Raw genomic sequence first — 24,185 nt, 5'->3', positions numbered from 1 at the left:
TTAATCTCCAGCATTAGAGTTAATGTTGCCCCTCCCCCAAAAATAAACAAAAATGATAATAAATAATTGAAGTGTCATGATGGAATAGATTTAATTGCTAAGAATAAAACATCTAATTAAATTGCCTATTCAAAATACTCACACATAAAGACCCATTCTTTTCAACCTCGTGGCTGTGATTAAGCCTAATTTTTTAGACAACTGTTTGAGAAATAGACACTTTTTGAAATGTTTTCTGGGAACTTTATGTAAATGTGTTAGAAAAGGATCCAAACTGTAGATGACAAAAACTCAGGACAGTTATTGTAAGAGTGTTTTAAAATGTTTAGCAATTTGACAAAACAGTTTTTATTGTGCATTGCGTTTTAGGGTAATAATTATGATGGATGGCACTAATTAGTACCACCAAGTTCTCCTTTCCTCACATAGTAAAACTCTCATTCTAGCATAAAAATTCTCATCTTATTAAAAGAATGAATTCCCCTTTTAATTTTGCCTTTACAGAAAATGAATTTTAAATAAGTTACAATACGTTTTTATTACAGATACACTTTGTGGGGTGACCAGTATCCAATCCTTAATTAATTGGCACTGTTTTTAATTTTAGAAAACTATTCCTCAAGATACACTGATCACTCACTATTTGGGGATCTCTCTTCACTCAATGTCACATTTCTTCCCTGGTGACATCTGAGAGCTCACTGACCTTCCTCATCTGCATAGAACCTCTAAATATTCTTTAAAGACTAATACATGTTCTCACAATTTAGGCAATATGGGAAACATAGGAATATTAAAGTTAATGTCAAACCCTTCAATCCAGGGAGACTATTATGCATATTTTTGATGGCAGTGGTGGGGGTTGAACTCAGGGTCTTGCACACGCTAGGCAAACACACCACCATTGAGCTTCAGCTGTAACCCATACTATTATGTGCAAGGTACTGCTGAATAAAGACCACACAATGTGTGGAAAAGAAAGATTTATTGGAACCAGACCACAGGGCTCCCCACCCCCCCAACTGAGATCAGGGAGCAGTGGCTTGGCTGGAATGAGTAGTGGGCTTTATAGGAGGGTCCAAGCTATGGGGGAAGAAGAGTGTGTCTGGCCTCAGTTATCTGTGATCACCAGATGGAACAGGTCAACATGCCTGGCTAGTTGAGTAACTGGAAGTTCCTGAGGTGCTTTTTAAGCAGAGAAACAAACAGGGGAGTTGGGCAAGCAGTCATAAATCAGGGGGTCTGGTTTCAGTGCTAGCTTTGGGACCTTCTGCCTGCCCCAAGAATGCCAGGGACCTAACATTAAGTATACTTGAGCTCATTAACTATATCACAGTTATGAATAGGATGGGTGTTGTAGTGTCTAAATAACTGGAATTAACTTAGTAGTGAGCACCTGTGCTGTGCTGAGTGTTCCTTACCCTCTTTCCTGAAATGTGCCCTTGACTTGCCACCTTTGAAGAATGCAGCTAGTCCGCCATGGCAGGCTGTCTCTCATCTCCTTGCTGGCTCCTCCACCTCTCTAAAGGTGCCTTTCAAAACAGATGAGCCATCTAGCCACCAAGTTCAGAGTCCCCTGTAGTGGAGAGAGTGGTGTCCCGCTAAGAGACTGCCCTTCAGAGCTGAGCTATTTCACATCTGCTTGGAGGGTATGCTGCTGTTGAGAACTCAGTTTCCTTTGGCCAAAGAACTATGGTGTCCAAGGTTTATGCTCCCAGTTGCAAGCAGCCCACATCCAGTGAGTTGTCGATATGACGCCAGGTCTAGCCCCCTTGCATGGGATCAGGACAACTGCAAAGGTGGTCATAGCTTCAAAGTTCCCTGTGATCGTGGCAGAAGCAAGGCCTTCCTTGTGTCTGGGCTCAATCTCTCTCTACTCAGTACCTCTCCCTCTCTTCCTTCAACAGTTGCTGGGACTGTGTCCCCTAGTAAAACACCTCTATGCAAATCTCTGTCTCTGAGTCTTGGAGCTGTTTTTGGAAGTAGCCAGGAGTAATCATGACTGAATTGAGTGTGGAGTCCCATTGTTCTCAGGCAGACTACCAGTGAGGGCCTCATCACTGTGGGAAGAAGAGCAGTTAGCCCCTGGCGTTCTGCAGTGGAGTAATTGTGGAGTTTTGTTTATTTTGTTCTTTATTTGATTGCTTGATTTTTGTCTGTTTTGTAGTGCTGGGAATCTAACCCAGGGCACTGTGCATGCTAAGTAGGGCTGTACCACTTGGCGACACCACCAGACCCTGGAGCAATTGTTAAAACCATCTCCTATGATACAGAAGGACAGAACAGTAGTAGAGAGAACAAGTGGCAGATGCAATTCCTCAGGCATTTGAGAGGCTGGAAGAAGAAGTAATTATGAAAGCAATGAAGCTGAGTGGCTCTCAGTGAGTAAGACAGCGAACAAACCATTAATTCTGAGAATGTGTGGATGCAATGCATGGAGAGTCTGTTCCTGCAGCAGGAGGACAGAAAGCCGTGAGACTCAGACTCAAGACTCAAACAACAGTCGTGGAGCCTGGTGAGGACCCAGGGAACTTGCGGGGTCAATGCCAGGGCCAGGATTGGAAAAGAGAAGCAATCCAGGATTCTGGATGAGAACAAAGGGCTCAATGCACTTGAAAGCACTGTAAGTTAGATTTGTCCCAATCCTCTGGACCCACAGAAGAGCGTCACGCATCTCTGATGAGTCTGCTTGGAGGATATGCTGCTCTAGAGAACTCAGTTTCCTTTGGCCAAAGAAATCTGGTACCCAAGGTTTATGCTCCCAACTGCAAGCAGCCCACATCCAGTGACTTGTCAAGTGTGACACCCAGGTAAAGCCCCCTTGCATGGGATCAGGACAACTGCAAAGGTCATCATAGCTTCAGAGTTCCCTGTGACTGACTGATGGAAGCAAGGCCTTCGTTGTGTCTGGGCATTTTCCCATTTTTCCGCAGACTGACCTTCCAAATCACCAGAGATCCCTGGTATACCAGCAGGTATAAGCTGTGAGGGAAGTACTTGACTTGATACCCCCAGGTCACAACATTCAGCACCTTGGGCTGTATCAAGGTTTTTTTTGGCCCTACACGGTCTATTTTGTGATTCTAAACTAGATGCATCTTCAGCACCAGACATTGCACATATCAATAAATCAAAAAGTACAACAGACACATGAGAGAATGGATTCAGAAACATGCAATGTAAAATCAAAGGAACTTTCACATATACCAGAGTACTGTAAAATCTGGGTTTTTTTTTCAACATTAGCAGTCAATTGAGTTCTGTTCACTGTTTCATTTTACCATGAATTCCTTTGATTTTTACCCATTTTAAGTATTTCTCAAGCAAGGTAAAACAAACTTTTAAGAGCACCCTTCAGATTGTGATGAGAGGCTTACCACTCGCCCCACTGAGACAGACGTAGATTACAGCTTTGTGGCTACTTGGCCATCTGCATCTCCAGAGCTCCACCACAGCTGAAAAGCCACCGGGTTATTTTTTGCTGAAATGATGCTTTCACATGAGAAATAACCGTGTGTGCTGCATTCAATTTTCATTCTGTTAGCTCTCTTCATAGTTTGTACTTTTTTTTTACTGTATAGAATATATTTTATTTACATGTGTGTCAACTCATTACTTTTCTCCTGTGAATGGTACTGAAAGCCCAACAGCCGACAATTACATGCACTCACTGTGCTTCCCTTGTCTTAAGGGGTTCAGTTCATTGCTGATTTTTTTTTTTTTGATAGTTACTGGGGTTTGAATTCAGGGCCTCATCTTGCTATGCAGGCACTCTACCACTTGAGCCACTCCGATAGCCCTGGTTTTTTTTGTGTGTGTGTGTTGGGTTTTTAGAGATAGGGTCTTGCAAACTATTTGCCCAGGTTGGCCTCAAACTAAGATTCTCCTGATTTCTGTCTCCTGAGTAGCTAGGATTACAGGTGTGAGCCACTGATGCCTGGCACCAGATGTCTTAAACTCAAACTGATCTTTACATGGTAATTAGTATACCGATTGAGAAGAAACACTAATTTTGATTTTGTTATACTGAACTTTATTGCAATGTGAGTTAATTGCTTGGCCAGGTAGGAAGATGTGTAACTTGTTCGTTGCAATTCACATTTGAATTTTTTTCTGTACAGGCAATATCATACCGACACCTTTTACAGATGTTACTGAAGTTTTTTTTTGCATATAAGTAAAAGGTTTTTCTACTATTTGTATTGATTACTTTACAAAGACAATGATAGTTACTCTATCTATAATAAAATATCAAAACTAGATAAAATTTTCATGAAAATTATTTCCAAATCTTGAAAATGAGGTCTGTTATATTTGACATTAATCACCATTAGTTTTTTGCATATTTTATGGCCTTAGCTTTGTATCTCTTTACTAAATTCTGTTTAAGAAGATTTACGTTGGCCCCTTGGTACTGATGAGGAGTTAGAAGGAGTTGAGGTTTGTCTTAGATCACATGTAAGACATATTATTTGCAAAAGTACCAAAATGAGTGTAAGACAGTGTCGCCTGTTCAAAAGAAAAATCTTTAGTCTGAGGAATCACTAGACTAATTCATTAAAATTCCCTTCTAGATGTTACTGACATATTTCTTAACATTTGAAAATGTAGAATTTCTAAAATAGAACTTTAATGCCATCCTAATTTGAAAAACATCTGTTTTTTTTTTAACATAGATGCTGCCAAAAATATTCTAAAATGGTGCTTTTCTCTGTTTTTTAAACTGCCAGCTGAAAAGGTTTCTAAAATTCAAGTGATCTTTCTAGAATTTAAAGAAAACAAGGACCCAGTGCCAGTGGCTCTCACCTGTAATTCTAGCTACTCAGGAGGCAGAGATCAGGAGGATCCTGGAGGCCAGTTCAGGCAAAATAATTCATGAGACCCTATCTCAAAAATACTCAACATAAAAATGGGCTGGTGGAGTAGCTCAAGTGGTAAAGCATCTGCCTAGCAAGTGCAAGGTCCTGAGTTCAAACTCTAGTACTGCCAAAAAATAAAACAAGAAAGTTCTAAACTTGGAGAACAATAAATCTCATTAATGTTTAGCATGTGCATGAAAGTTGAGTGTGTCATTTGTAAGAAGAGTTGACGCTTTGCTCACTACAGTAGCCGTGTAAGTGCGTTAAGAGTCTGTGATGTCATTCAGGCCACTCGGTTACTTTTATCATGATTCACTATTTTTAAAGCACAAAATAGACTGCTAGAAAACATGTGTCTTTACAAATTCTTTATGAATGAATGCAAAGCAATTGAGTGACTTGTGAAATGGACATTCAAGAAAATGTGGGCTCTAAAAAGTAACTATATTGAGTGATGTCTTGAGACGGCCATATTCATCATGGAAAACACTATTTTGCTACCTATATTTTTATAGGCAAATTTGCACTGAATTTGAATAGGCAACATCATCAGAGTTTTTTTGTGTTTTTGTTTTTGCTGTACTGGGGTGTGAACTCAAGACTCATGCTTGCTAGGCAGACACTCTACCACTTAGCCACATTCCAGGCAACACCACTAGATTTTAAATATTTAGTGTATTTTGAGAGCAGAGTTTTGTTTGAATGTTTTTCACTCTCTTTTTGAGAACTTTCATTTGTGTAGCATTTATTTTAGAAAGTGTCTTCTTGTTTCTTTATTAAAGTTTTTGAAACTTGGGGAAAAAAAGACAGAGACTAAAGAAATATAACAAACACAAGCAATACATGAACTTGGGCAGGTCTTAGCCCAGTCTGTGAAAGCCCTCTGCAGCTGATCCAGAAGGCACCTTCCAGGTCCCCTCCACAAGTCCCCTCCCAGGTCCCCTCCAGAGGTCCCCTCTGCAGCTGAAAGTATCAGCTGGTGTATCGTGGCTCATTGCTCACAATCATGCAGGATTACACACCCTCCCTAGGGTGGTCCCCCTCCAGTGGCTGGTTAGTATGGGGACATGAAAGTCCAGCCTTGGGGCTGAGGGAGTAGCTCAGTGGTAGAGTGTGTGCTTAGCATGCATGATATCTTGGGTTTGATCCCCACCACTAAATAAATAATAAATAAATAATTTTTAAAATCTGGCTTTCTTGCCCAGATTTGAGACATTTCTGTGCTTGGTGGATTGGCTGAAGCCTGTGATACAAGTGACTCACAGTTCAATTATCCTTTCGCCACTATTTCCTTCCCAAGAGTACACCTCCATGCAGCTCTCCATCTCAGAGTGCTTCCAGAAACCCTGTCTAAGAAAGCAACCCCAAAGTGAGGACTTCTCCCTTCACAAGAACCACAACCCTTGCTTTCCGTCTGTCTCCAGTCAGCCTGACTGCATTTACAGTCATAGGCACTCTTCTATTAAACACTGTTTACCACAGTTACTTTGTAAGTCCAGTTCTGAAAATGTTTATATGTGCTCTTTCTCCCTCTCTTTGGAAATGTACAATCTTGCTAGAAAAATAATGCAGAAATCTATGCATGAATTTATTGTATCTAAAATATGACCGACTCTCCCTCACCCCGTATCCAACATGAAAATGATAAAAGATGGCTTGCCCCGGCCTGCGTGGGTATGCTTCGTGAGCCTGACTAAGAGTGACAGGGAACGAGAAATAAAGCCACACACAAACATACAGACATAAAACATAAACACAACGCTGCTATCGGGAGGACTGCACGTTCCTGGTGGGATACTCGAGCGCCTACCTGAGCCAGAGTGTTTATTTTAATAGGTCAGTACAAGGAAAAGACTCAGGTAAAAACCAAGCTTTAACAATTCTTGATGCAAGGTAAAAGGAATGAGGTCTGGTGGGCTAATTATCCTAAGGCTAATGAAGCTTAATTACAACACAGCAGTTCTGGAATCATCAAGGCACACAGGACACCTTATCTAAGGTATTGATTAATCTGGCATCAGGAAGTCTGACAGTTCTGGTACTTTACCTGGTTTTGCATCAGGGGGCTGGTATGTGAACACAGCAGGTTGTATTCTTCAAGGAGATGTGAGAACAAAGGTCAAGACACCAGGTACTGGGAAAACTATGGTAGAAGAGGCTGTGCAAACTCCTACATGGAGAGGCTGTGCAAACTCCATTATTCCCAGTCCGGGGTCATTCTTGGTCCCCAACAATGGCGGTTGAGGCTGGGGGTGAAGCTCAGTGGTACCGTAGGTTCTTAGCATGCTTGAGGTCTTGGATTCAATCCCCAGCACCAAAACCACTAAACAAAACCCAAGAAGACTGTTTAAGAATAGAACTCAGGGGCAGAGGAATTAGGTGGCTCGGGTGGAGCACTTGCCTAGCACGCTCAAGATCATGGGTTCCATCCTCAGCACCAGAAAAAAAGAAAGAAAGAGAAAAAGGATAGAACTCAGTCTCGGTTATGACAGGGACTTCCTCCTCCTCTTTCCTCAGCCTCCCAAGTGGTGCATTTGCACTTGAGCCTGTTGCATCCCATGTGTGCAGAGGGGTGGAGAAGGGGGAGATGGTGAAGAAGCAGTATTACATTACAAGGACACTTTGGTAGGAAGATGGAGGGACCAAGGAGAAGGTTCTTCCCGGTGATGTAAACATTCTTAAGTTTCTAGGGTCCTGAAATCTTATTTAAAAATTCAAGTTTCCCAGATCTATCACAATACTCTCAATAACAATTAAAAAGTTTCTCTCTACAGGCTCAGAGTGTGCTGGCCAGTAGGGCGGGATGGAGTCCTGAGATTATCAGTCAAACACAAGCTTGGTGGTGGTGATGGTGGTGGGGGGGAGGCAGCTCAGTGGTACAGCACAAGCTTCATGTGCAAAGCCCTGGGTTCAGTCCTCAGGAAAAAAAAAAAAAAAAGAGGACAACCCACACATGGAGGCCAAAACTGCAGCCTTGCACCTTGGTTATAAGACAGCAGTCAGACATCCCACAAAAGACTCATTCACTTTAGGATTGTAGGAGCTGTGCCTGGGAGAACACTGTGTTAGCCTGCAGGTGTTTGCTGTAAGAATGGAGGACAGTTCAGCACATTCTAATGTGATACATACTTATTTCTTCATGTGACCAAAGAAATTGATTGAAAAGAAAACCTGATGTTTGACAGCTTATTGAGTTGTGTACTTTGGGTACTACTTGTAAGTCTGTTCATCTGTTCAACAGACTATTTTAATAAACTATCACCTTATGCCTTGAAATAATCCGCTTTGATGTTCACTTCGATAGCAAGTATAATGAAATTGGAGTGACACAGAGATTAGCAGGACTTCTGAACAAGGAAAACATGGAAATTTGTGAAATATTTCTTCTTTTTCTTTTTTGGTGGTGGTACTTGGGTTTGAATTCAGGGCCTGTGCCTGGAGCTATTCCACCACCCTTTTTGGTGATGGATTTTTTTTAAGATAGAGAGGATCTCATGAACTGTTTGGCCGAGCTGGCTTCTAACTTCAGTCCTCCTGCTCTCTGCTTCCTGAGCAGCTAGGATTACAGGGTGAGCCCCTCGCTTCTTCCATATTTTGAAAAACTTACTTTCTTGTATCCCATTACATGATAAGATGTACAAGAGCAGGGCCAGGCCAGTCTTATTTATGGTTGTTTCTGAATCCTAACAGCCTCCCATGTTATGTTTTTCTTTCTTTCTTTTTAGTGGTACTGGGGCTTGAACTCAGGGCCTCACGCTTGCTAGGCTTGCTAAGGTTTCTAGGCTTGCTAGGCAGGTACTCTAACACTTGAGCCACTCCTCCAGCCCTACCTCCCATACTATGAGCTGTGGAAGGTCCTCAATAATAATTATTATTACTACTTTTTTTTTTTTAAATATGGAACACTTCATAAATTTGCATGTCATCCTTACTCAGCGGCTGTGCTAATCTCCTGTGTATGGTTCCAATTTTAGCTTGTATGCACATATGAATAATAAAAGAAAAATGAAAAAAAAAAGAATTAACCTAGAAGGTAACACCCACACACAGAAAAAAAAAAAAATAAAAATAAACCTCAAAAGCATGCAGACGAGGGTGTCCCACGCTGACTCATGACAGAAATCTTGTCCTTCAGCACAGCTGTGTCTTGGATGCTTCCCTCAAACATTTTATTCAGAAAATTTTGAACATACAGAAAAGTTGAAAGAACAGGACAGTGAACACCTATGTACTTTTGACTTTGTTTCACCAGTCTTTAATATTTTGCCATATTATATCATTTTTTTGTGCCAGGGCTGGATCCCTGTGCCCCCCACACACTAAGCACAAGCTGTACCACTGAGTTAAATTCTCAGTCCCTCAATATTACAAAATTTTTCCTGAACCATTTGAAAGTAGACACTGTGGTAGCTAATCCAAAATATTTTGGTATTATTTCCTTCCTTCCTTCTTTTTTTCCTTCCTTCCTTCCTCCCTCCTTTTCCTTCTCTCCTCCCTCTCCTCCTTCCATTCCCCTCCTCCCTTCCCTCCCCTTCCTTCCTTCCCTTCTTCTCCTTTCCCTCCTCCCTCCCTTCTTCCCTTTCTTCCTTCCTCCTCTCTTTTTCCCCCTCTCTTCCTCTTTCTCATTTTCTCACTAGAATTAAGCATTCTTGTTATGAGTACCACATATGGGATATTAAGGTATATGGTACACCTTTTAGGATGTAACCAAGAACCTGGATGAACCCTTTGGCTATAAGTCATGAAAATGACTATCAAGAAAAATCAGTTTTTTAGAGTGGACTGTAACAGTGAACATCACTGAGTCTCAGGAAGGAAGGCACCAGGACAGGTCTTGGTGCCCCAGAAGCAGGGGTTCACTGCCACTGATGTGACTTGGTGTCCATGACAGCCTGTGTGTCAGGTCAAGATCCTGTAGCAAGGACATAACAAATAGGAACAGGCAGCCCTTCCAGCTGCTTTCTATTGAGTTCTGAGGACATGGTGTGTGGCTTATACACAAAGGCTTTTACTTGCTTTGATTCTCCCAACAGACCAAGAGATAGGAAAGTCTCTGAAGAATCCTAAAGCAATGGAAAGTCAGAAAATCATTTCACGCAGCTGTTTCATCAGTCTGCCTTCCAACCAGGATTACTTCCATCACTGACACCTCTTTTACCCTAGCCGTGAATCTGAGAGTCCCCTGAGGTTCCTCCTCCCTCAATCCTTACTGGGCCTGTAGTAGCCCAGTAAGGAATCTTAGTTCCTCCTCTTAACACACTCTCCATGCTGTTCTCATTTCCCCTCTCACTTGGTGCTCCATCAACTCCTGCTTGGATGAGTACAAAAACCCGTGAGCTGAGCTTATAGGTTGCCCTCCCTGACCATTCCCCTACTTCTTCCTTGCTACAATAACACTAACTTTGTTCAGGTAGCAGTGGGTCCAGCTGCAGTGCATGGTCATGGTTGATCTCAGCCAGGCCTGGCCATCTGTTCTCTGTGTTCTGTGCTATACCTCTGCTCTTCCTCACTTGTGACTTGCCATGGAGATGTAAGGAAAAAGTCTAGGGGTGGGGTAGCTGAGTCTAGTATATCTTTTCCACCCACCCCTTCTTTGCTTCCTGACAGAACAGTGTCTGGAGCCCAGCAGCCACCTTGCAGTCCATGAAGGTGGTATTGTTCCATGTTTCCTTGGTCTGGAACCCTCCTCTGCTTACTTTTTTTAGTTTCTGTCCAGTCTTCATCCAGGGAACCTCCTCTACTGATGTCATTTGGATCTTGTACATCCCCCAAGAGCCCATGTGCTACTGGTTTGTTCCCCAAGGTGGCACTATTGGGAGATGGCAGAGCTCTTGAGAGGTAGGGCCTACTGAAAGAGTTAGGAGCACGAACCTGAAGGAGTCATTCTTTCTCTTTCTTTGATTCCTGGTCCCCATGAGGTAGGCAGTTTTCTCCACCATTAGCTCTTGCCTGTTGCTTTGCAACAGGTCCAAAGGTGACAAGGTCAAGTGAACATGGACTGAAACCTCTGAAACTGTGAGCCAGAATAAAACTTTGCTCCTTTTGAATTGGTCAACTCAGGTGTACTGTCTCAGTGACAGAAAGCAAACTACAGACTCACTACCTGTCTTGTGCATCTCTCTCCTATACCCCTGGTCACTGTGTACTGTCTACCTAGTGTCACCCCAATTATGCCTGACATTTTGTTTTGTTTTTTGGTGCTGGGAATGGAACCCAGGACCTTACACACTCCTGGCAAGCTGTCTACTACTAAACTACATCCTCAGTTCACGTCTGAAGTTTTCAAAGCTGGCAGCATGTATCTAGTCTCCTTTGGGACAGGCAGCATGAGTTCGTTGAGAGCAAGAACCCTTAGAGTTAAGGGCTCAAAGCCCTGGATTCAAATTCTCACTGTGCTGCTTTTACTAGTTCTTTTGGTCTTTCTTTACTCTTGAAGTCCGAATTTTCTCTTTTAAAAGATGGCAATGGCATGACTATTTATTATATGTGTCACAGGCTTGTTATTGTGAATAAAGAATGGATACAGAATAGCTTTGCACAATGTGTGGTACCGAGTAGCAGCTCATTGCGCAATAATTACTACCCTTATTATTTCTGTCCCTGTCACTATACAAAACCAGCCACTTTTTGGCGGGCTGATTCCTCATGCAGCTCAGAACTCCTGACTCCAAGTCCAGCTCCTTTGCTGGGCTACAGCGCGGGGTAAAGAAACGTGGGCTTCTCTGCCAGCTCCCGCTCCGCGTGCTGTTGGGTGGTGACACCAGCTTATGCTCCATGGCACTTGGACCCACATGGAATGTGGCCCCCGAGCCCAGATAAGATTGTCTCCAGCTCAGTGTCCTTATAAGTACACCCACAGCCCTCTCAGATGTCACCACATGGGGCTGGGTGGCGGCAGGACTGTGGTTAGGTTCTCATGTCAGTTTTTACTTTAAAATCTTGGTTTTTTTTCAGCCAGTTTATGGGTAAGAGAGACTGCTGTTTGTCCTCTGATATGCATTCTGTCTTTATAGAACCCTTCATTTTTAGCTGAGCACGGAGTCTGGAGTTCAGCCTGGAGCAAGTTACCTGATCCAGCAATCTGAGCCTCTAGGGGATTAGGTTCAGTGCAGCAAAAATGCAATAGGTTTTTGGAGACTGAGAACTTCCCTGTCTCCTTAGACAATCAGTGTTGAGTGTCCCCGAGCGGCTGGCAAGGCCTCAGCCGGCTGGACGCTGTGCAGAGAGCACGTGTGGTGGCTGTGCTGGGATGGTGGCAGCCAGCAGCCTCTGCTTGGGTCAGATCCAGTGCACAGTGGAGCCTGCACCAGCGTCAGCAGGCCAGGGCTGGCTTGCCCCGCCTGTAACGTCTAAGAGTAGCTACGTGTCTAATTACAGCCAGGAACAAGCACCCAGATGTCTCTAAGAGGCACGGTCTGTGGGTGGCACAGAGATAAGATGTGGGGGCTTCGAGCGGTCCTGGAGCAGAGTGATCGGAGCCATGTGGGTGGGTGGTACAGTAGTAGGTGGAAGCAGGCTGGCTCCCAGAAGTTTCTGGAGCCTCCAACCTGAGCCTTTTTTTTTCTCTCTTTTAAATCATTTTATTCAGTTCAGAGAAAAACTATTTTGTGTACCTAAGTTGCACGTGAAAAAAACACACTTTCTCATTCTTCATATTCTTTATTTTTTTTCTTTTTTTAAATTGTCATATTATTGTTGTATTAGGGGTACATTGTGACATTTACCAAAGTACTTACAATGTATCTCAATCAAATTCACCCCTCCATTAGTCTCCTTTACCCTCCCCCGATCAGAACAGTTTCAGCAGGTCTCACTTCTCCATTTTCATTCATGAGTACGTAATATCCCCACCACATTCACCTCCTACACCCTTTCCTTATATCCACCCCCTCCCACTGCTGCCAACCCCCAGACAGGACCTCTTTTACCTTCCTGTTCTGTTTTTGAAAAACGACATTTTTGTTTTTGTTTGTTTAAGATAGCTCTATAGTGAGTTTATGTGACATTTCCATGTATCTAAGTGTTATAACCTGAATTGGTTCATCTCTTCCATTTTTCTACCTTTGTCCCTTCTTATGGTGATTTCAATAGGTTTTAAAATTCTGTATTCATTCTTGCACAGAAAGTACATCAACCATATTCACCTTCTTAACTTTCTTCTTTTACCCTCTCTCTCCTGTCAGTGACCTCCTCTTAATGTGACCTGTTTTTCATAATAGTGCTTATATTTGTATTAGGTCTAAATTCCACATATGAGAGAAAACATGCAGCCTTTGGCCTCTGAGCCTGGCTAACTTCACTTAAAGTGATGTCCTCCGGTTCATCCATTTACCTGCAAACGACAAAATTTCATTTTTCTTTATGGCTAAATAAAATTCCATTGTACATAAATACCACATTTTCTTAATCCATTCCTCAGTAGTGGGGCATCTTGGCTGTTTCCACAGCTTGGCGATTGTGAATTGTGCTGCACTAAACATGGGTGTGCAGGTCAAGCCGAGCCTTGACTGCTTTCCTTTGGACTTTGTGCAGATGAAAGAGCAGAGGTGTTCAATCCAGTTCAAGCAAGTTTTAGCAGAGCTGAGCTCACATATGTGCTGAGCTGGACAAGATCCACTGACCTTAAAGGCTCCAGTTTCAAACAGGACTGTCCTACCCACTTGCCCTCTTTTGTTTATGCTTTCATTGAAGCAATTTTAGGTATTGTGTACATGTCCTTCCTTTGCTTTTCACTAGGAATGGACAGGAGTTCCAGTGAGAACAGGGGCACTGAGAAGAAGGCAGATGTCATTGTCACTGACATCCTTTTTCTAGATCCCAAGCCCAGTGTGCCCCTTGGGAAACAGAGGCTGACTAATATCATGACTATCACAGCAAGCCAGAGTTTACAGTCATGGTTTTAGTGTTATTCATTGCCATGGTAGGATGTGGTATGTGTACCACCTTGTGGGAGAGATGTTTTCTTTCTCTTCCCTCCCCCCCAGTAGGCAAGTGCAGATACTTCTGACCTCCTAGGGGGCATTGAAAATTAGGTCCAGTTTTCCTGATGATGATCCTTTGGCCACTGACTCCATGACATGGTGTCATTGGGAAGTGACAAGACCCTAGAAATGCCTGAAACAGGACTATGATCCACCATCAAGTTTATGGAAACTACAGAAATGCTTATGTAAAATTGTTTACGTAAGCTTTAAACAAGGTTCCTGCTACATAACGTCCATGTGTTGCCACAGTCAGACATACAGTTTAAGTGCTTTATAAGCTTGTTTATCTGATTTCTCACAATGTTGGGGGGGAGAAGCTACAAAATCCAGTTTGCAGTGGAAGTAACTGAGACCTGGAGACATACAGTGTCCGGCCCATGGTTACACAAGCGGTCAAGGTAAAGGTGTGCTCTTGCTCTGGTGGTAAGTTTAGTGTCCAGCATGGTGCTAGTGGGAAGTGTGGAACCTTTAAGAGGCGGGCCTAGTGGGAGACCTGAGGCCATTGGGGGTGAGCCCCCAAAGGGGATGGTGGAACTCTGAGCTCTTCTTCTCTTTTGTACCCTGGCCACAAGATGAGGGCTTTCCTTCAACATGTGCTCCTGCCCTGAGGTGCTGGCCTCCCACAGGCCTGAGAGCAATAGCCCTACCAAAACTGTGAGCCAAAACAAGCTTTTCTTCCTTTGAAATGGATTATGTCAGGCTTTTGTTACAGTAAGAGAAAGCTGCATAATGCAGCACCCAGGTCAGGTAACCCCAGAGCCTCTGACTCTATGGACTGGTGGGATCAGAAGACCTGGGCTGAGGTGCTGGCTTTGCTCGTTGATTCAGGGTATGCTTGACCTCTCTGGGCTCTGCTTCCTCTCTTGCCCGTCACCAGCAGGAGATCAGGGCCCCACAGCACCGGCATTCTGCTTCTGTGATTTCTGCATGGTGTAGGCTCGGGCAATGGCTGAGGAAACACCTGGAAGGCTTTACAGGGCAGTGGAGCAGGCAGTCCTGGGGAGGTTCCCTGGAAGTTGGAGCCTGCAGACAAATCACAGGACCACGCTCCTTTGGGGGCCCCTCCCGCTCCCCCACTGTGTCCCTTGGTCTGCAGTCCTTTGTTCCAGAACTGGGTGACTCAGCACTTGCAGGGAAGATGGCTGAGGCTGAAGTTGCCAGAGGAAACCAAACAATTCTTATTTACTGAACTGTCAAAATCCTATCATTGCAATTAAGGAGATAGGCAATTAACTATGTCTTAATTACAGCAGCTGCCACTTCTTCTGAATGCTGTAATTTGCAGAGAGAATGGGAGGAGACTTTAAATTAGTGTGTGTCTTTAAACAACAGAAAACATTGATGGAGTCTGAAGAAAATTGTCAGTGGTGGTCGCAGGGCCCCTCCCAAGAGGAGGCATTGTTGTGAGTGGTGCTCTCAGAAGCCATGATATTCCACTGGCTTTGATGCCTAATGGCTGCTTTTGTAATGAACACCACAGTGACATTATATCCTGTTTTGTATACAAGGCAAACGTGCGGGTTTCAATAGCAACATCATCTGTGTACCCTCTGCAAGTTGCATCTCAGCTTCCTTGTTTTAAAACAAAGAGATTTAGATAATGAGTCCAGGCTCATGGACAAGAAATGAGCTTTTAAATTGAGGATTTTAAGGGTAGTTGGATTTGCATCTGTAGTGCCCCTCAGTGAGGTGGCCCAGTGGTGATACTGGGCTTTGAACTCAGGGCCTTGCACTTGCTAGGCAGGTGCTCTGCCACTTGAGCCATGTCCGTGGTCCATGAAGTAGCTTTTATCACCACAATTTGCATAGAAGAAAACAGAAGCTTAGAGCAACTTATTCAGTGGCCAGGTTGATTTTAAGCCCAAGTGTGACCCCAGAGTTTGCTTCACCCCCACCCCCAAAGGGTGGTTGGCAACACCCGGTTCAAGTGAGGGGCCCCAAACGGGAGGGGACAGAGCCACAGCAAACTGAGGGTGAACAGCACCTGGAAGTCACTTGAGCAGGAGCTGGGGGTTTGGCTCTGTGGTAGAGCAAAAGCCTAGCATGTGCAAGGCCCTGGGTTCTCATCCCAGCACCAAGGAAAGAAAAAGTTACTCAGTGGGAGGGAGGTGACTGGCAGGCAGGGGCCCAGGCTCAGCTGAGGTTTGGCTCTGGGCTTCAGCCCCTGGCCATACCTGGGGTGCACAGTAATAGCAAAATTTTCAAGATGATGGAGCAGACTTTGAACCCTTCCTCCTCCACTTCCAAGGCAAGTGACCTTAAGAAATGTCCGTGTCTCTTGCCTCTGAGCTTCTGTAGCATTAATGTTCTCCACCTGCATTTTGGGACACTGCATTGGCTTTGCACAACCCTGCAAGGGAGAAAGAGATGACAATGGCCTCAGGCCTAGAGTGGCAGCTGGGACCTTAAAAGCTCTTGGCATGTTAGCCTCTTCCCACTGGTAACTGGGCTGAGGCCTCAGTTCTAGGAGGCATGGGAGGTGCTAGTGTGTACCAGAAAAAAGAGAAAACCCGGGGACTTTTGATGAGAACTAAAACACAAAACTACAACAAAAGCCTCTTGCTTCCGATCACAATGAATCCTAGAGCCCACGTGTGAGAGTGAATGGCTCAGCTGCAGGATGCAGAATTGTAGAGACACTGGGGGTGGCAGGCAGCCCAGGTGTGGGCTTTGTCTCAGCAGGCCCTCCCTCCTCTTGTTCTGGGACTCACTGTTCTGGCAGCTGCTTCCACTAGTGAGTACTCTGAAGGGTGCAGCTCTGGGCCTGCAAGACACCCACTTCCGCTGGTTCATTTGGGACAATATTGGTGAAGTTGGATCTTTCTTCTTATAGACATTAGAGCTTCCAACATAATACATTAATGGAGAGATAAAATTACATGAAACTAAAGTTGATGCCTGTAAACACTTCCACAAGAGAGCTCATTGTACTCCAGTGCCATCTGGTAAGCTGTGTGGTAAGAGGCAGGAAGCCTTACCAGCTCAGGAAGAGGAGTCTTCCTTTGCTTGCCTACTTTGGGCCCCGTTCTGTTTTCTGTTGCTGTACCAGAATACCTAAGACTGGGTAATTTATAAAGAACAGAAATTTATTTTATTTTTTTTCTTTTTTTTTTCTTTTATTATTCATATGTGCATACAAGGCTTGGTTCATTTCTCCCCCCTGCCCGCACCCCCTCCCTTACCACCCACTCCGCCCCCTCCCTCTCCCCCCCCAATACCCAGCAGAAACTATTTTGCCCTTATCTCTAATTTTGTTGTAGAGAGAGTATAAGCAATAATAGGAAGGAACAAGGGGTTTTGCTGGTTGAGATAAGGATAGCTATACAGGGCATTGACTCACATTGATTTCCTGTGCGTGGGTGTTACCTTCTAGGTTAATTCTTTTTGATCTAACCTTTTCTCTAGTTCCTGGTCCCCTTTTCCTATTGGCCTCAGTTGCTTTTAAGGTATCTGCTTTAGTTTCTCTGCATTAAGGGCAACAAATGCTAGCTAGTTTTTTAGGTGTCTTACCTATCCTCACCCCTCCCTTGTGTGCTCTCGCTTTTATCATGTGCTCAAAGTCCAATCCCCTTGTTGTGTTTGCCCTTGATCTAATGTCCACATATGAGGGAGAACATACGATTTTTGGTTTTTTGAGCCAGGCTAACCTCACTCAGAATGATGTTCTCCAATTCCATCCATTTACCAGCGAATGATAACATTTCGAAAGAACAGAAATTTATTTCTCTCATTCCTAGGCCCTGGGAAGTCCTAGATCAAGCATGGGTTTAAAGAGAGAAACTGCCTCTAAGACATTTATAACCCTATTGTGCGGGTGAAGTCCCCATGATCAACCACCTTCCAAATCCCCCACCACCACCCCATGAATGTAAAAGGGAAACCCAGCAGGCAATCAAGCGTCCTGCCTTCCCTTGTCTTCCTCTTTACCACTCCAACCAAGTCATATGCAAGGAAGACGCTGCTGTTAGTCATCTAAGTCTAAGGCAATCTGAGCTCCACGTGGCCTCTCCCAGGGGAACAAGCATTTCAGTGTCTCCATAGGAGACCAGCAGGACTGTGGAGGCCCCACTCATCCAGTGACCAGCAGTGGGAGTCATGAGGCTGGATGTAGGGCTCTGCTTGGGGGAGTTGTTACAGGTTTCTCAGAAGAGGAGGACAGAAGACAAAGAGTACAAGGTAGAGATGCAACAGAAGGTGGAAGACAGAAACAAGGATCGAGGGGATGGCCAAGTGCAACTCACTGTCTTAAAATTATTGACTTTCTTGCTCATCATTTGCCGAAGAAGACTATAAAAACAGGAAGGTAAACTTTATATCTTCTAAACTTCTGCATACTCAGGCCTAGCATAGAAGCAGCAAACGTGTACAGATTAGCGCCAATGGGAGTTACCACTAAGCATCATTCTTTAGTCATACAAAGCCACTAGAAACTTTCTCTTGCCTGCAGAACCACAAAAAGTAGAGCAGCATGAAACTGGACACCATTTGGGTCTGTCGTTGTTTTAACTAGTACAGGACATTCGTGGTCTTCTGTCAACTGGCTGCACACTCATCTCCTAGTCCAACTGTGCGCAGACACCACCCTCCACACATCAGACACTTTGCACTTCTCTGAACACATTTTTAAACTTTGTCTCAGTGCCTTTATAGCTTCAACCAGATGTGCTCTTTCTTTCATTTGCTGGTTGTTAGACTTTATTCATCAGTTACATAAATACCTATTAAGCATCAGGAAGACAGTTGTATACAGAATGTGTACTTTATTCTCAAGGAGGTCAGACTCTGAAGTGGGACGTGAACACAAAGTAAGCTCTCCTGCCGAGCTAAGCCTTCCTGCTCCTGTCCTCTGGCAAGCCTCTGGTGACCAGTGAACCATAATTTCCACAGCGACTGCTTGATTTTCTAGTCTCTCTCTTGAGAAAGGACACTTTCTTATGGCACATGGGCCCTCTGTGCTTTGGAGAGTGGTTGTTCAATACATGTTTAATGAATGAATGAATGAATGTGGTAGGCCAAAGTAAAGCACAGGATGCTGGGCAGCCAATAGAAGATATGCTGATCCCAGGCCCAAAGGTGAGGGAGGGCATCCCAGAGAATGCCTGGTACTATGGTGTGGATCTGGAATGTCCCCCAAAGGCCCATGTGTTAAAGGCTTGTCCCCAGCTTGGTGCTATTGGGAAGTGGTGGAACCTTTAAGAGGTGGGAGGTCTTTAGGACACTGGGGGCATGCCCTTGGAGGAGACAGCAGGACCCCACCCCTTCCTTTTCCTCTTTTTCTCTTCCTAGCCATCATGAGGGGAGCAGCTTTGCTCCATCACACACTCTCCACCATGATGTCCTGCCTCACCACAGGCCCAAAAGCAATGGGGCCAAGCAACCATGGACCAAAACTTCTAACATTATGAGTCAAAATAAACTTGTGCTAAGTTGATTCTCTCAGGTATTTGCTATAATAACAGCAAGCTAACACACCTTCTGTTCAGAAGAGTGAACAAAAGTAACATAGTCAATTCTTCATCCAGACATGATGAACACCCCTGGTGGATGATTCTCCATGTGGAAACATTGAAAAATCCTGGATATAATACAAAAATGAACTCCATAAGGTCCTGGAGAGTAAACAGAAGCAGATGGATTCAGGTGGAGAACTGTGCAGGGGTGGCCAGGGACAGAGACTGGGACTTTTATGGCCTTAGCCTGAGGCCACAGCCAGTCTAGGGAACCAAGGGTGCAGTGCTGGAGATGAGGAGTGCTACAGAGGGTGGGAAAGAGTGAGAGTCCTGGAAGGGCCAGAGCCACAGAGGGTTCTTAGGTCCTGCTGTCCACATCATTTTCTGCCCAAGCCCCGAACCAGGAATACAGAAAGAGATCAGAGCAGCTCACCTCAAACCAAAGATCAGAACTCAGGCCAGAACTGCTAACCCAAAACAGTTTTCAGTGAAAGCCAGCCAAGAATATAGCCTGCTAAAACAAAGGAAATAACACTCACCTGAGGGGAAAACAAAATCCAGAATGTCTACACCTTAACACGCAGAGTGCCCGAGACACAACCCAAAACTGTCCACCATAAAAAGAACCAAGAAAATGGAACCCATCCTCAGAAGAAGGGGAAATCAACCAAGTTATGCCCTCAGATGAAAAAATATCAGAATGAGTAGACATGGACTTTGAAATTCTATCTTGACTGTTGTAAATAAAACAAACAAAGTGTGTTTTCAATGAATGAATTTCAGTAGAGAAATGAGAAATCTCAGCAAAGACGCAGAAACGATAAAGATCCACATGAAAATTCTAGACAGAGAAATTAAATTTCTGAAGTAACAATTTACTGCATGAATTTAACATCTAATTAGACTTGACAAAGGAAAGAATAAGTCAACAGGAAGATCAATAAATAGAAATTGTCCGAATGTGGAACAGAGGAGATTAAAAAGAATAAACAAAAAATAAACACCACCTCAGGGGTCTGCTAGATGCTGTCAGATGATCCAGTGTAAATATAATAGGAACAGCAGAAGAGAAGAAAAAAAGATTGTGAAAGAAAAAATTTTTTAAGAAATAATGGCCGAAATTCCTTTTTTTTTTGATGGCTCTAGAGTTTGAACTTAGGGCTTCTAGCTTGCAAAGTAAGCATTCTACCATCTGAACCACACTTCCAGTCACTAATTTTGTTGAAGAGAAAACATAAGCAATAATAAGAAAGACTAAAGTCAGATTTCTTATCAGAAACTCAGCTAGAATAAAGAATAGTATAATTAAAGTGCTGAGGTGCAGAATTTTATATCCAGCAAAAAATATTCTTTTTTTTTTTTTGGTGGTCCTGAGGTTTGAACTCAGGGCCTGCATTTGCTAGGCAGGTGCCCCCCAACTTGAGCCACACCACTAGACCTTTTTGCTTTAGTTATTTTTCAGGTAGGGTCTCGGAGTTTTTTTGCCTGGACCATGGTCCTCCTCCTTACACCACGGGCTTGGCTGGGATGACAGCTATGCATTACCACACCCAGTTTCTTTTTGTTGAGATGGTGTCTCAATAACTGTTTCTCTGGGCTGAAGTTGAACTACGATTATCCTAATCTCTGCTTCCTAAGTAGCTACAGCCATGAGCTACCCGCACCCAGCAAATTCTTTAGGAATCAAAATGAAATAAAAATTTTTGAAAGTAATAAGAAACTTCTTTATCAGTAGATAATCTCTACAAGAAACGCTAAACAAAGTTCTTCAGGCTAGTGGGAAATAACACCAGAGGAAAGTGTAGATCCTCAAGAATGAAAGCAGAGCCTTGGAAACGGCAAATAATTGGATAATGCAACAAAATAAACAACCAACCCTATCGTTTTCTTTTAGTCTCCTCCTCTCAGCTTGTTTATGCGCTCTATTACTGAGTCTAACAGAATGACAACACTGACTTTGGGATTTCAGCATGCAAGTGGAGCTCTTTTGTCCCAGTTGCCAGCAGGCCATCCAGACTGAGCAAGACCCGGGAACCTGGGGGCCATGTAGCCCTGGAACAGGACCCCAGTGGCCAGCACTAGAAGCACACGGGCGGTGGGGTAACTCTGGTGACACAAATCACTGCAGCATCAGTTCCAACAACTGCCACCCAGGTGACTTTGGGGAAGTTGGTATGAGCATTTCCACTTAGAGAAGAACCTGAGCTTCTGCCTGCTGTCCACCTCCATCCATCACAGATGTGGTCAGTGAGCAGACTTGGGAGGCTGCTGCAGAAGACAAGGCTGGAGCTGCTCCCGTCATCATGGTGGTGCAATGGGGCCACTGGAAGTTCTGGAAGAGAGAGTTCTCAGAGCAGCCTGGCGTTGTGAAGACTAAGTTCTCCCACAGGATCGCTAAGAAGATTAAGGGTGGGAGGTGGGTTGTGCCCTCGTGGCTGAAGCCACTTGGTGGGAGATTCATTACATGTTAAGAAATGCTTCTTTTGTGGTTTGAGTGCAGGCTCTTCAGTGGCCTCCACATCCCTCTGCCCGTTGGAAGCCTCTCCACAAGGTTGTAGGGAGCTGAACGTGTGAGGGCATGAGCTCCTCTCAGAAATGCGTGGCCGAGAGAGGACCAGCAGCTGGAGCACTAGCCAGTTAAACCTTTCATGAAGTGAGAAAGACACCTGGTGACGACTGAAATAGGTGTTGAAAGCCTGTCTGCCTTCATCTCTGGATTTTATAGTGAATGGGAGAATATACTCTTGACTGTTCCAAGGGGATGGAATGGGAAAATTCGGCTGTGATAGGGTTGTGGTTTGCATCTAAACTGTTCCCCTAAAGCTCAAGTGTTGATGGCTTGGCCCCCCCAATACAGCAGTGCTCAGAGGTGGGACTTTGGGAAGGGTCATTAGATCTTGAGGATTCTGACCTCATGAATGGATTAATCCATTTATGGATTCACAGCATAATGGGCTGGGGAGGAGGAGCTTTGTTATAAAAGTAAACTCTCTCAGCTTCCAGGCCGCCATAAGGCGAGCAACCTTCTCTTCCACCCTCTCCCACAGCCATGATGTTCTGCCTCACCATATACCCAAAAGCACCTGGACAAATCAAGGACGGAAACCTCTGAAACTGTAGGTTGCTTGTCTCAGGTGTTTTGTCACAGCAATGGAAACATGGAAAGCTGACTAACACAGTAAGCATGGTCTTTGCAAGATTTTGATATGTGACATTCTAAAAAGAGACAAAATAGAATTGAGGAAGCTCTTTAAGACTTAATTCCTGAGCCTAAGGTTTTTCACTGGCTTGCTCATCTTGGACCACACTATGCTACTTACAACCAGTGTGTGCTGAAACAAAGCCTTGAGACGGGGCCCAGTAATCCGAATTCTAAACACAGCAGGGCTTTGGGGTCTATCAAAATGAGCTAAATTCCAGAAAACATTTGTTGGGGACTCATCGGTCCTTAGGCAAAGGAGTCTTAATGTTCAAAGAAATAATTGTGAAATAATTAATTTTCCTTTTAGCCTGAAATGTATCTTATGGAGAAAACTGGAAAGTCCTGAGGGACCAAAACTGGAATCTGGTTTTCTAGGGTTTACATTTCTTGCTATTGCAAAATCATGACCAATGCTTACTTACAAGTAGGAACCTCATAGATCTCAGGGTAAATTATAATTTCCTACTGTTTTTATGGCTCTTCCTGGGATTTTGAACTTATGTTGACCCTAAATAAAACTTGTAGTCTAGAAAGAATAGATGAAATGTATGTAGATGTGATACACATAAGAAGTGTAACATAAAAGGCATAGAGGAAATACATGGATCTTCATCGTTTTAAGAATTCCATATCTTACAGAAAATAATACACATTAGCAGTAAGAGAAACAAAAAGTTGTGTGTGTGTGTGTGTGTGTGTGTGTGTAGCAGATACTTAAAAGCTGTTTGTAGCCGGGCACCTGTGGCTCACGCCTGTAATCCTAGCTACTCAGAAGGCAGAGATCAGGATGATCACAGTTCGAAGCCAGCCTGGGCAAATAGTTCGGCAAGACCCTATCTCAAAACACCGTTTACAAAAACTAGGGTGAACTCAGGTGAAGACCCTGAGTTCAAGCCCCAGTACCACACACACACACACACACACACACACACACACAAAGCTGTTTGTACTGAAAAACACCAACTCCTTATTTGGACCCACAGATGAACCAAAGACAGGAGAAAAGCTTGGCATCCCAGCCAACATTTTGTATCTGCATCCTTTGCTCTGAGCCAGTCTCTCTGGCAGTCACTTTTCAGCCATCTTGGAATCCAGAAAGGACCAAGATGGAGACAAAGACCACCTGCCACCAGTCAATAGCTCTTACTGTAACAAGGCCCCACAGACCACCCGTGGCTACCATCAGTCATGACCACCAGAACAACACCTGTGACTGGGGTGGTCCTTAATTATGCATATCTTTCCCCTGTCACCAATTCTTCCTCCTATTTAAAACTTAAAGCAAATCTGAACAGGGAAGATGAGCTGAAATGTGGACACATTCCCTTGCTACATAATAAAGCCCTTTTCTCTGCCCCTAGCTATGACTTGTCTCTTTATTTTGCATGCTGGCACTAGTGGCTGGACCTAACCTATAAAACAGAGTTTGGTCCCAGGGTCTAAAGTCTCCTGTAAACCACACACACACACACACACACACACACACACCCCTGGAGCAACCACTCAGAAAATAAAACAAAGTATAGGTAAAACCCCTATAGAACATTAAAATGGAAGCAAAGTTTTTAGGATATAGCAGTCCCTCCTTCTCTGAAGTTTCTTCTTTCTGCAGTTTCAGTTACTCATGGTCAACCAAGGGCTAAAAATATTAAGTGGAAAATTCCATTTAAGCTTAACTGTCATGCTGCTC

At 43.9% G+C, this 24,185-nt stretch overlaps 2 non-coding genes across 2 annotated transcripts; one reads left to right on the top strand and one right to left on the bottom strand.

Moving 5' to 3' along the window:
- The first annotated feature begins 8,147 nt into the window (after positions 1 to 8,147).
- On the top strand, positions 8,148 to 8,251 carry LOC141414362 (U6 spliceosomal RNA). The gene has a single exon (XR_012439412.1). It is a non-coding gene; the product is annotated as a U6 spliceosomal RNA (small nuclear RNA).
- Positions 8,252 to 8,750: 499 nt separating this feature from the next.
- LOC141414328 (U6 spliceosomal RNA) lies at positions 8,751 to 8,852 on the bottom strand. The gene has a single exon (XR_012439388.1). It is a non-coding gene; the product is annotated as a U6 spliceosomal RNA (small nuclear RNA).
- Between the last annotated feature and the right edge of the window lie 15,333 nt (positions 8,853 to 24,185).

The sequence above is a fragment of the Castor canadensis genome, chromosome 11 (genome assembly GCF_047511655.1).
Source record: "Castor canadensis chromosome 11, mCasCan1.hap1v2, whole genome shotgun sequence".
NCBI classification, from domain to species: Eukaryota; Metazoa; Chordata; class Mammalia; order Rodentia; family Castoridae; genus Castor; species Castor canadensis.
This window is presented reverse-complemented; position numbering and strand designations above follow the sequence as displayed.